The 12,769-nt window shown below is 44.8% G+C and overlaps 1 pseudogene; it reads right to left on the reverse strand.

Annotated features, from left to right (window-relative positions):
• Positions 1 to 7,924: 7,924 nt before the first annotated feature.
• Positions 7,925 to 9,136, reverse strand: LOC146861426 (uncharacterized; annotated as a pseudogene).
• Between the last annotated feature and the right edge of the window lie 3,633 nt (positions 9,137 to 12,769).

Consider the following 12,769-nt stretch of genomic DNA (forward strand, 5'->3'; position numbering starts at 1 on the left):
AGGGGGGGTCCCCGAAGAATCCCAAATTGGAGCAAAATTCGAAAAATAGCCAATACCCCATATCTTCCTCATTTGATACCAATTTAATAAGGCAGATTTCAATACCTTTAGCCGGACCCTTTTAAAAAACCTTGGTGCACCATATTTGTGCAAAAACCCGCCTTGCCGGCTGCCGCCCTCAACTAACACCATTTCCCCCAGTACTCTCCCCCATGCAGTTGTATCTGGGTAGGTTAATAGCATTCTAACAGCTTTAAACTGGAAGGACATTAGATACCAGTTGATGTCAGGCAAGGCTAATCCTCCTTTAAGTAACTTCCTCCTAAGCTTCTTCCACGACATCCTAGATGTTTTTTGGCCCCAAATAAAGCTACCTATTTTACCCTGTATCTTGGCTATGGTTTTACCAGGAAAGGTTAATGGAATAGCATTGAAAATATAGGTTAATTTAGGGAGCACAGACATTTTGACCAAGTTTACCCTTCCAAAGATGGTCAAAGGGAGGTTCTTCCATTTGGCAAATAAATAATCTATGTCCTTTTCGATTTTCCTAAGATTTATTAAAGTAATTTTATTTAAATCTTTGACGATTTTTATTCCAAGATATCTAAATTCCTTACTCAGGGGGCCACTATTGTATGTGGTGTTCCAACACATTATCTCGGTTTTATCTGAGTTGGCCCGATACCCTGATACCTTACCAAATTCCCTTAACGTGAATTCCAGTTGAGGGATTGCATTCTCAGGATCGTTAGTGTAAACAATAACGTCATCAGCGTAAAGTGCCAATTTACATTCATAGCTTAATGATTTAAAAGGGGTAATGTCATTATTCAGTCTGATTGTTTGGGCTAGGGGCTCTATATAGAGGTTGAACAAAAGTGGGGACAGGGGACATCCCTGCCTTGTCCCTCTCTGAATAGGAAAGCTAGGAGTTAGTGAACTATTTAGGAGGATTTTAGCCGAGGCGCCTGAGTAACAGTGCGTAACAGTATGTATAAATACGGGGCCTATTCCCATGACCTCCAAAACTTGCCACAGATATCTCCAACAAACGCGATCGAATGCTTTGGCGGCATCTACTGCCACTACTGCCAGGGGGTCTTTTCTTGCTTCTGCCAGATCTATGTTTCCAATCAAAAGTTGGGTTTGATCTTGAATAACCCTCCCTTGTATGAAGCCTTTCTGGTAGGAGTTAATTAAACTAGGAGCTAACTTCGCCAGTCTCTCTGCTAAAATACCCATGAAGATTTTATAATCTGCATTGAGCAGAGAAATTGGACGGTAGGAATCCGCCGCCAAAGGGTCCTTCCCGGGTTTTAAAATTAACACCAACGTGGCCTCACTCCATGATCTAGGCATCACCCCATTGGGACAGTAGATTGAGTTGAAAAGGGCGTGGAGTATTGGTAAAAGGTCATCTTGAAGTAATTTGTATATTTCGTTGGGGAGGGCATCAAGCCCTGCTGCTTTTTTGTTTTTTAACCGCTTTATTTGAATCGATATCTCCTGTGTAGTAATGGGAGCATCCAGAGCCATCTTGGAGGCCTCCGTTAAGACTGGAGGAGACTTATCTTTTAACCAATTAGATATCTGGGCTTGGGAGGGTTCAAGGTCTTCCTTGTATAGGTCTGAAAATAGTGTTAACAAAGTCTTCTGTATTTCTTCCGGGACACTAGATTTATTTCCGCTACTGTCAATATATAACTCATTGATATCGTTCTTTGCCCTATCTAATCTTGCCTTCCAGGCCAGAATTGCCCCCGCTTTCTCCCCGTATTCGAAGACCTCTATGTTTCTAGTCTGCCATTGCGCCTTACACTTCTCATCTAAAAAGAGCCTAACGTTTTGTCTTGCCTCCTCCAGTTTACCATTTATCAAATCTAGTTCCTGCGCAGCTCCGATTGGAGCCTCTCTCATCTCAGTCTCCAACGTAGCAATCTTTCCCTCAAGGGTATTTAGTTCCTGGGTCTTTATTCGATTTTTTAAACTTATGTGTGCTTGTAACCTCTTAAGTTAGCCTTGTAGGCATCCCATACGTGATCTATGGAGGTTGATCCCAGGTTAATAGAAAAGAATTCTGAAGAAGAGCTACTAATAGATTGAATTATTTCTGGGTTCAATAACATTGCTCTATTCAGGGTCCATCGGGTTTGGAAACATTTATCGCTGATCGCATAAGCTACTAGTAAAGGTGCATGGTCTGATAAATGTGTCGGCAAAACCATAATGCTTGTAAAACTTTTTAACGCTTCTTTATTCACCAATATGTAATCGATCCGTGAGGAATGACTATATTTTTTACTATAATAGGTGAAACCCTGGGTGTTGCTTACCTTGGCTCTCCATAGATCGACTAAGTTTAAGTTTGAAATTAAGTTTTTCAAGACCCTTCGTGATTTTGAAGTTGCTATTGTGTGACTTGCGTGGGAACTGTCTTTTACTGGATCGAGTTTTACATTAAAATCCCCTCCTACTATCAGGGGGGGATTTACTAACATTAGGCTACCTTGTAATTTAGCTAAGTATGAGGGGTCATCTGAATTTGGTCCATAGTAGGATGAACAAGTCATTTCGACTCCCCCGATATCTAGGAGGGCAATGATCCATCTACCTGATTGGTCCGTTTGGACCGACTTGATCCTACATGGGAACCCCTTTTTTACGACGATTGCTACCCCTCGGATGTTCGTTACTTGTTGTGAGGCACAGAAACATTGTACCCATGGGGTCTTTGAAAAGACCGCTTGTAATTCAGCTGGGTTTAAGTGTGTCTCTTGCAGTAGACATATCTGTGCAGGTGTGAGCTCTAAATATTTTAATATCAATCTACGCCTACGCTCACACCTCAGGCCGTTTAAGTTCCAGGAGATATATTGGATTTTACGGACTTTATTCATCCTACTGGTTGTTGCCATGAGTTTTCTTTAAAGTAAACATTCTTCCTTATTGCTTTATTACTGTTAACTAGACCTAAATCTTGGTGCGATGAGGTATTTTTATTTTTATTTTTCCTCTCCTTACTCTGCCCTCCACCTAGTGTTACCCCCCTCTCATCCCCCTACCACTCTTAACCCCTTAGTCTCCCCCACGTGACCCTTTACCCACCCATTATTCCCTAACCCTTGAGGAACCCTCCCTTCTATTAGGCTGATCTAAGCCTGTTCGGGTGCTTTCCTCTCGTGCTCTCCCCTATCTAAAAAAAACTGAGATATATATTGTGGGCGGAACCTTCCGGTTTAGTAACTATGTCTCCCTCCTGTTTTGTTACCCACCCTTTTTCTCTTGCTGTATTTTGGCAATGAATGTATCGACATCTTCCAGTGTCCGCAACATGTGCATATGGTTCTTCCACATGACCCGAAGGGTGGCTGGAAATCTTAATTGTGCTTTTGCCCCCAAGCTATTTATCTCTTCTAGCCTCTTCCCCATCTCCCACTGTCTTGTGGCTGTTATGTGGGAGATATCAGATCTTATAGTGAAGGAAAATGTGGGTTTTACCGTTGGTGGCGAAGATAGTGTCCCTTCTTTTAATGCTTCTGAAAGGATTAACTCTTTGACGGAATAGGTTAGGAAATTCACCAGTTTTTTACGTGGCTTCTGTTTCCCAATCTTTCTTTTGAAGGGGTCTCTGTGAATCCTTTGAATCTCATGATTGAGATCGATATTCGGCAAGTTTTTAAGGATAGTAGCCTTTAACAGAGTGATCAGAAAACCTTTCAAATCGTCCCCTTCAAGTGCCTCAGGGACATTTAACATTTTTAGATTATTTCGCCTCGAGTGATTCTCTAGACATTCCAGGTCGTCCTTCAGTTCTTTGTTCTCAAGAGAGAGGGAATCTAACCTTGCTGTGGTAGTCTCTAAGGAATCTTTCAGTTTTGGTATCTCTTCCTCAAGTGTCTCGGTTCTAGCCGTGATCTCTTCCAGTTTTGTAGCCAGAGCATCACATGAGACCCGGATAGCTGCCTGGTTTGCCTCTGAGACGGAGAACCGCGTAGCCATCTCCGCTTGGTTTGTCTCTGAAATAGTAAACCTGGATGTCATTTCTTCCTTCATTGCTAACAACAGATCTGCTAATGAGCATGGACCTGATGTTGAGGAATCTGAGGTCGGACAGCTTGATTCTCTCTGATTGATCGCTGATCCATTTTCCATTTCACCTTGTTCTTGATCCTTATGATGGACTTCCTCTTCTTGGTCCTCCTCTTGAACCTCTAGAACAAGATCCGACTACAGGAACAGTCCTCTCCAATAGATTCTCAGTGCTCTCAGTGCTAGAGGTTCAAGAGGAGGACCAAGAAGAGGAAGTCCATGTCAATGAACAGCTTAAGGCCTATGGAGAAGTAGAAAGTGTGTATGGTCCTGTAGCTGGAGTGGGACAGGAGGTGCATAGGGGGAAGGAGAAGATATGCAAGTCACTGGTTTTTGGGAGTATTATGATTTTGATTTCTTTCTACATTATCCTAAGGCCCACTTTTCTACCCCTCTTCCCGAATCCACTTCCTGTATTCTAGAAGAAGTAGCCATATTATATGAAATTTACAACAGTGTATTCAGAGGAAAGTTAAGGAGGGGTGCAACTAGCTATTTCAGAGCATTGCTGTTTTTTAAAGGCACATATTGAGTAGGGTACTACTAATTGGACTGATATGTTTTTACAAGCTCTCTGGTAAATATGGCCTTGTACATTCACTTTGCCTCTCAGAAAAGCACAGGTTTGGGCCAACTTACCAGCTTGTGAGGGAGAAATAGACAGTCTGTGACCTACGCATCTCCTATACCCCAGCTGGAGATAATGTTGATTGTCTAGAGACAATCAGTAATACAATTAATTTCGTATGGGTTGCTGGATCACCTTTCCCTGAAGGATGTATACATATGGGAAACCCACACTTCAATTTTAAAAAGCTTTAATTGTAGTGCAGGATATATGAAAAAGGATCATTGCAGACACGCGCAATGCGGGAACAAGCACAAGAACAGCATACGGAAAATGCCACTGAACAAAATACAGCTACAGTGGAGTACCACGGATGCACCCTGGCCCACTGCAGAGGACAACATGCACACCACAACATCCAAGCACCGTTGAAGAACAGAACCGACAGGCACACCGCATTAAAGAGACCAGTGGCAGACAAATCAGAGCCGCAGGAGAGACACACCCACCGTGCAGCATACGCACATAAGCAGAAGTGCATCATGACATTGGCAACATCCCGGTACAAACAGCAACATCTCCACAACTGAACACTGGAAACAACTGGATCGACAAATGTGCACAACCAGGCAGATCATATCTGTAACCCCAGGGATATGTAACATGACAATGCACAATTCCAACCTGTAACCTGCAAATATGTTTTATTCACACATGCAGTGCAATTGGACATCTACTACTGTCCCATGATTGCCACTGATGGACACAATGTGACGTGCTCATGAGAAGTAGGTGTCAATGATGTAGTTCCTATGGGCCATTCCTGCCTCATCTGCAGTGGGATGTGGGCCACCTGCCCCATCACCATCATCATCATCCGGTACCTCTGGAACTGGGATCCATGGGGCCCTGATAGGAATACAGATGTTGTGCAACATGCAACGATCATCTTGCACACAACATCCGGGCTGTACAAGAGCTTCCCACCTGTACCGTCCAGGCACCTGAAACGTGACTTCAACAAGTCAAATGTGCATCCAACGATGCCCCTGGTGTTTATGTGGGCTGCATTGTGCTGCCTAAGGGCGGGTGTGGTCGGGTCCCGGAGGGGTGTCATCATCCAAGTGCAGAGTGTATATCCTTGATCACCTGTGACAGTGCAGGGAGAAAAGAGTCAATACTTGGTTCAGCAGGATGTGTTGGCAGGCCCACCAATTCAGTGATGCCTGTGCTGGCTGTGTGTGGGGTGAGTGTAAGCCAGCCCTCAGGGAGTAGCTGGTGTTGGCAACAACTCCAACAGTCATCAGGCACTCAGACATGTAATGTCAGAACCACAAGGGGGGATGACTCGAGTCGCACAGGGCCCGTGGCCCCAGATGGACAGCGGCCGAGAAGGGCCCACCGCCCCTGGACACTGACCAGCGGGAGAATGGGGAAGAGTCATGAGGGCAGAGCAGTGTCTCACATGTGTCATGGCTGCATTCCGCATCTCCACACGTCAAGCCGTTGTGTGGCTGCGGTGCCATGAAATGTCTATTGGGTGCAGGGGTAGCCCAGGATGACCATAGAGTGGTGTAGTCGTGTCTGATAGGTGGTTGTGTAGTCTGACATGTTGAACGTGGCTTGGTCACGTGTGCATCCCCACAGATGTGCCTTGTGCTTTGGTGGCTGTGGGATTTGTGGTGTGTTGATTTGGTACTTTCCAACGAGCAGTCCCGTTCCATATGAGCCATCCTGGAAGTGCTGGTTGATGATGGACTGTTGGAAGATGAAGGAATCATGCACGCTGCCTGGGTAGTTTGCGACGATATTGGTGAACATTCCCAGTGGTCTACTAGTGCCTGCACATTGATGGAATGCGTGTGCTTTCTGTTGCGGTAGTGGTGTGCAGTATCCGCAGGGGGCACAAGTGGAACATGTGTGCAGTCAATTGCCCCCAACACGGCCGGGAATCCGGCTATGGCATAGAAGCCTTGCTTTGTCTCCTGCTGCTCCTGCGCAGTGTTGGGGAAGTGAAGGTACCGAGGTTTGAAGCTGAGAAAGGCATCCAGGACAAGTGTGATGAACATTGATAGGGCTGGCTGTGAGACTGCTCCGACTCAGGCAGTTGTTGGTTGGAATGTCCCAGAGGCCAACAGGTGCAGCACAGCCAGCAGCTTTGTCTGAGGTGGGATGTTGGTTCTCTGCTGTGTTGGGACCGTCAGCCTGTGGGCGATGTGGGTCATGATGCGGAGAAGGGTTGTCCTTTTGAGCCTGTAGTGGGCAATTACTTCCACTGGCATTAGGTCTGTGAGGTTGGTGTGTTTTCGGTAGGTCTGCTGTCTTACTCTACGCTGCCTCTGTGGTGGTCCGGGGGGTTGCAGGTTCGGGTACGGGGGTGGCGGTCCTGGGGGTGGTGGCAGTGGGTGTTGTGACCCTGTTGGGGCTCCGAGCTGCATGATGAGTAGCTCCATGGCGTCGTTTGTTCTTCGGTATGGCAGTGTGTGGGGCTCCATTGCCTACTTCAGGTAGGCGTCCGTTTTTACACCTGCTTGAGGCAGGTGTTAAATACCTGCAGCCACTGCGGCTTATTGTCTGTTTCTGGTTCACGTCGCAGTTCTGTCAGTTCGTTGTGAAAGTGATGTTGTTTTTTCGTATGCTTCTGCATGGAAACGCCTACTCTGCATATCATTAGAGTTATTTGGTGGTGTCTGCCGGGGTGTTTGATTTTAGGGCAGTTATCATGGGAATACTGGCGATGTCTGCAGTTTGCACCTGCTTGTGAATGGGGTGTTAAATCTATCTCCACTTATGTTGCGTTAAGGTGGAGATTACTTGGAGATAAGTCCATGTGAATATGCCCCTAAGTTGTTTTACAATATCCTGAAGATGCCTGGTACCTTCGGGGAGCTCAGCTCATCCTTCTCAAGATGCAGGATAGACGTGTTGAAAATTACCAAAATGTTGTGAACAAAGAAAAAGTCAACTTTGCCTTATGACATGGTGGCCTCCCCACTTTCAGGACCTGGAAAATCCCATATTGCTCTGGGTGATTTTATTTTTGCCCAAGGGAAAGTCAAAAGGATTTCAGTGCTGCCCAGCACTTCAACAGTCGTTCGATGGCTGGGTATAAAGTGAGCCACAGTGTTGGGACATGCCGAAACAAAGGCTGACACTCTATGGACTTTTAGGATAAAGGGTTCTGCATCCACAGAAAGTCCATTAATGGCTTGTTTAGCACAGTTGTGTAGGATATAGGCAGGACACTTTGCAGGCAGAAGGTCTTCATTTGCCCCCTTCAGAAGCTGAAATACAGAATGATATGGTCCATAGTTGACACTTGCGTTGTCCCAACAGTATGCAGCAATGTGCTCTAATTTCAACCCATGCTCTTTCTTTTAATTTTGTTGTGGTCTGCTGTGCAATAGCTGTAGCAGTTTCAGCTGCATCCTCATAGAAATTCATCGGAGTATAGGTCAGCAAAGTGCTGCAACAAAACTGGATAGAGTTTAATGTTTCCTTTGTTTGAGGCATCACTGCAAACTGAAAAATAGCCATCTTTTAAGTCTTCATATGCTTGTTGCAACGAAAGAGATGCAAGCACATTCGTAGTGATACTTGATGCCTGTGTATGGCCACAGGATGCTTTCATCGCAATGGATGAGTCAGGATACATTACTTTGGATAGCTTGTTGCCACAATCCAGGAAGCGGTTGGACATGTGATGCTTCAGAGCATGGTTCACCTGAGTCACCTCTGCATCTGTGACCTAAAATAAAAAAAGAACGCACAAAGGTATAAGCAGCACGCAAAGAAAGTCTCCACTGGTGAAGAAAATAGTGGCCACAATGGGGCTTGCAGCTGCACATTTAAACTAAAGTGACAGCTGCTAACCCAAGAGCAATTATAACGTGTTCTTGATATAAATAGAGTGAGACAAGCATGTTAAAGGCAACCTGACTTGGTAAACACTGCTGCACATTTAAAGACAGTAATAGAAAATTGCAATATGTCTCGCATAATCAACGGGGGATTCTTGGAAAGAGTGTGACAAAGCAAGAAGTGTGTACAAGAATTGCATACAACCTATGTCACATTATGATGAAGCAAGCAATGGCTTACCTTGGCTACTTCTGGCTGGAAGCTTGGTTGCAGGTATGATACAATTGTTGCCATCTTCGCCCTGCCTGAGGCATTTTTCTTATGGTGTGCTCCTGCCGCATGTGTTTTGATATCCCACTCTCCTCTGTGGGCAATAGAAATGTTTTTATCACGCAGGTTGCACCTGGCCTTGTACACATCCCCTGACGATTTCCAGATGTTGTGGTGTGTAGGCTCCCATTCTGGTCTGTACTTCACAAAGTGCTTTTTTTCTTTTTTCTCGGGTGGCTGTCGTAAGGAGCTTGCCTGCAAGGTAGATATTGCATCCGAATATGCCTCGCAATCCGATATGAACGTTGCCTCTGCAGCACCTTCACCTAACTCATTATCAGACATTGTGTTTATTTCCTGAATGTACTTTGTAAAATACCCAACAAACTAGAGCTGTAGATGCATACTGTATTCATTGAAGAAAATAAAACATATCAGGGGCCGTATTACACAAAGTGCCCCGGGGGCGCAACGGGTGTTTGCGCCCGCTTTGTGCACCACCGTGGCAATTTTGTATTACAAAAGGAGCTGCAGACACTTGTGTGGCCCCTTCTGTAATACCAAAACCGCTGGCGCACATAAAGTGCCAGCGCCATCTTTAGGGTGCGGTCCCTCATTTGCATGGGGGCATGCCCCATGCACATGAGGGAATCCCTTTGCCTCTGTGCCCATGCCGTATTAAAGACGTGGGCGCAGAGGCAAAGAAGCTGTCAGGAGGTGCACTGACAGTTTGCCACCTAAAACGTGGCACACTGTCAGTGCGCCCCCTTAGAGCAGCCCTCTGGAGGCGGGAACGGGGCAGTCACTCCCTGCACCTGCCTGCAAGGAGATCTCTAAGCCCCTTTAAAAGTGCAGGCGGGTTTCCGCCAGCACTGTGAAAACACGGAGCGGCTTCAAAGCAGCCACTCTGTTTTTCTTATGAGTGTGCTGCCCCCAGGGCAGCGCAGGTTTGCGGCTGCCCTGAGGGAAGAGCATTCATTATAATACTGTGAATTTTCCTTCATTGCGCCAGACGTACCTTTTAAAAGGTGAGCCCGACGCAATCAAGGAAAATGCGCCGCTTGTATAATGCAGCTCCAGGTGTTTACTTTCCTCTTGCTCACTGGACTGGCCCACCTACCATTGCCTCCTCATACATCATGTCCCAAGTGGAATAGAAGTACTTCTATACAGCCCTATAAGTCTTAAAGGCCTGGCTGTATTTGGAAGTGTTTGTTTTGACAAATTCCACACCTGGCTGAAAAATTTTCAATCATGCTTCCACAGTCATCTGTGAACACTTCTAATTGTAGCACCAAAGCAGAGGGACAAAGACAACCATAGCCTACATTATTGTGTGTAGATCATCGTGGTGAGGGGGTGGCATAGGCCTGGGATACGGTGCCTGCAGGAAGAGAGGTAATTGTGACTAACAATAGGTTGTCTTTGTTTTTGATCCTATGTGATACGTGTTTCCATGTTGTGTGTGATGATCACTGAGGTGTGGATATTATGTAAGGAGAAATTGGTGGAGATGTGAGAGACAAACATATACTTCATGGTTTTCCAGTATGCCGGCAGCTTTCAGCAACTGTTCAGGCCTTTTTGTGGTATTTCATATGATCATAGTCTACTTATATAGTTCTTGCACTGGGTTGTCCAGTCTGATATTTTGTTTACAGTTCATGGACCTGAGCAGGCATGTTTGGCACGAGAATTGGTTGGTAAGATCTGCTGGGATGGATTTTATTACTAGCATCTAATATCTGAGTGCTGTAGTGAGATGTAAAGTAGCACTCATGGAATGTAGTATATTGGGACAAGCAGTGGTCAACCAGAGTGCAGTCCTCTGATTGAGCAGCTTTATGGGTCAGATCACTTCAGGTATTCCATATCTGCTCAGCTGTCGATAACTGGTTTCGCGGCTGGTACAATACTGCGGGATGGAAAAGACCCATAGCAGATTGGTCTTGTGTGAGAGTAAGAGTATTACGCAGAAAAAATGAGTTATTAACTCGTATGCATGAGCTATAATTGACTGTTGACTGTTGAGTGTCATGGTATTATTGTGGGGCAGAAGGGTTGGATGTGAGTTGACATTACTATATAATGCCCTGGCTAGCCATATATTAGCCCTCCTTATTTGAACTGTATATGGGAAATAGTATACTTATTGGGCTGTTTCATTTCTGTGAGCTGTAAACTTCAGATTTTCATTGATACACTCATGTGTGCTACAGACTAGAAATTGTATACTTTGTTGAGGCATTATTGTAGATCAGAAGGAGGCACTGTCTTTTACATACAGAACATTTTACATTGAAATGGTAACAAAATGCCAACATTCATTTTTACTGATAAAACTATATAGCACACAATCAATAATGTGTGGAAATCAGGTTTCAGCAAATATGCATGGTTTGAACATCATCAAGGAAAGTGCCTTAGATGTTTTGATCCTATTAAAAAAGCATCTTGTTTCCATCTGTTGCAAAGTCATCCTGCGTGCCCTGTGCACCCCCTTTTTTGGCTGACTGGTACTGGTGGTAACTGACTGACTGCCCCTGGGCTCTGTCTGACCAGGCCCAGGGCCAGTGTTATGTTGAAAACACAAGTGAAAACACACACATGCATTAGGGTACACTATATAATAGGGTACACTTGCAATTGGCATGACCAACCCTATAAGTCCCTAGCAGATAATAGGATAGGGGGATTAAAACTACCTATAAGTCCGTAGTATATAATAGGGCATTGCCATTGAGAGGCCAGCAGCCCTTTCTGCACTTGCATGTGTGCACTGCTGAGCACTTGAGGTTATTTTATTTTTTTATTTGTTTAATTTTTATTTACAGCTTACATCCTTTGTTTTCACATGTCCTTTATCACCACACAAAGATTGTCAATCAGTCCACTTTTCTGTTATGTCTTTGACTGCAAAGTTATGGAATTTTGTGGACACCTATCCACATGTTAAAGGTATAAGCAGAAATGTGTCAGATATGTTTCAGAAGACACAGCCTAACATTTGTTCTCTAAATACATAGCACTTGTGACAAGCTGAAAACAAAATGTTAAAGGCATCTCTATTACCCATTCACTTTCTCAACTGAAACTCATTAGTCTGGGATGTATTTGTGATAGTTTGCCTAATAGATATGGAGTTAGACAAAGCAGGCAAGTCGCTGTGTTGCCGTTCTCTGTGCAAGGGAGGCATTCCATGGGCTTTGTGGTGGGTTTTCCCACACAACACCTATAGGTTTTGATGCTGCCCCAGATTTACTTAATCATTCAAACCTGGGTAAGCACCAACACCTTACGCCTCCCCATAAGAGGTGCAACCAGGTAAAATATCTTTATTTCTTCTTGTTTTTTTGTCTTTCCATGTGTACTGCACACACAAAGAGAAAACACCTCTCAGGATAGTTTTTGTGCAGGAAGGTGCTTCTTCCTCCACAAAAACAATCCTGCCAACAATGCAGACAACCTTGCACCATGGTGCAAGGGTGCCTGCATTTGCACTGCTCAGCCCATTGTGTGTCGGCGGAGGGGAAAAGGACAGGAATGCCCCGTATTGCATAAATACGGTGCATTCCTACCCTTTCACATTGGCGTAGGGCAGCGCAGCAAGAAGACTTGCGGCACTGCCCTACACCATTTCCCCCTATATAAGCCTCAAAATGACCAATGAGACAGCATGCTAGACAAAGTAAACGTCTTGGACCAATGCCAATGTGACACTTTTTGTCACCTAACTGAATTAGCTAAATGAGGGCATGAATCTTCCACAGAAAATCTGAGCCACAAAATGACATCTGTCTGAGGAACGCATTGAGGCTGTCTGTAAGTCACTTCTGTTTTTCACCTTCGCTGTTGTGCGCACTCTTCTGGGAATGGGCAGTTATTTCTGTGAATGTAGTTTAAGTTACGCTATCACTGTAAAACCATTAAAACAAATTGTGAAAAATGATGTAACAGAATCTTTGCCCTGGTCCATGA

Source organism: Triturus cristatus, chromosome 3_1, assembly GCF_964204655.1.
Source record: "Triturus cristatus chromosome 3_1, aTriCri1.1, whole genome shotgun sequence".
NCBI classification, from domain to species: Eukaryota; Metazoa; Chordata; class Amphibia; order Caudata; family Salamandridae; genus Triturus; species Triturus cristatus.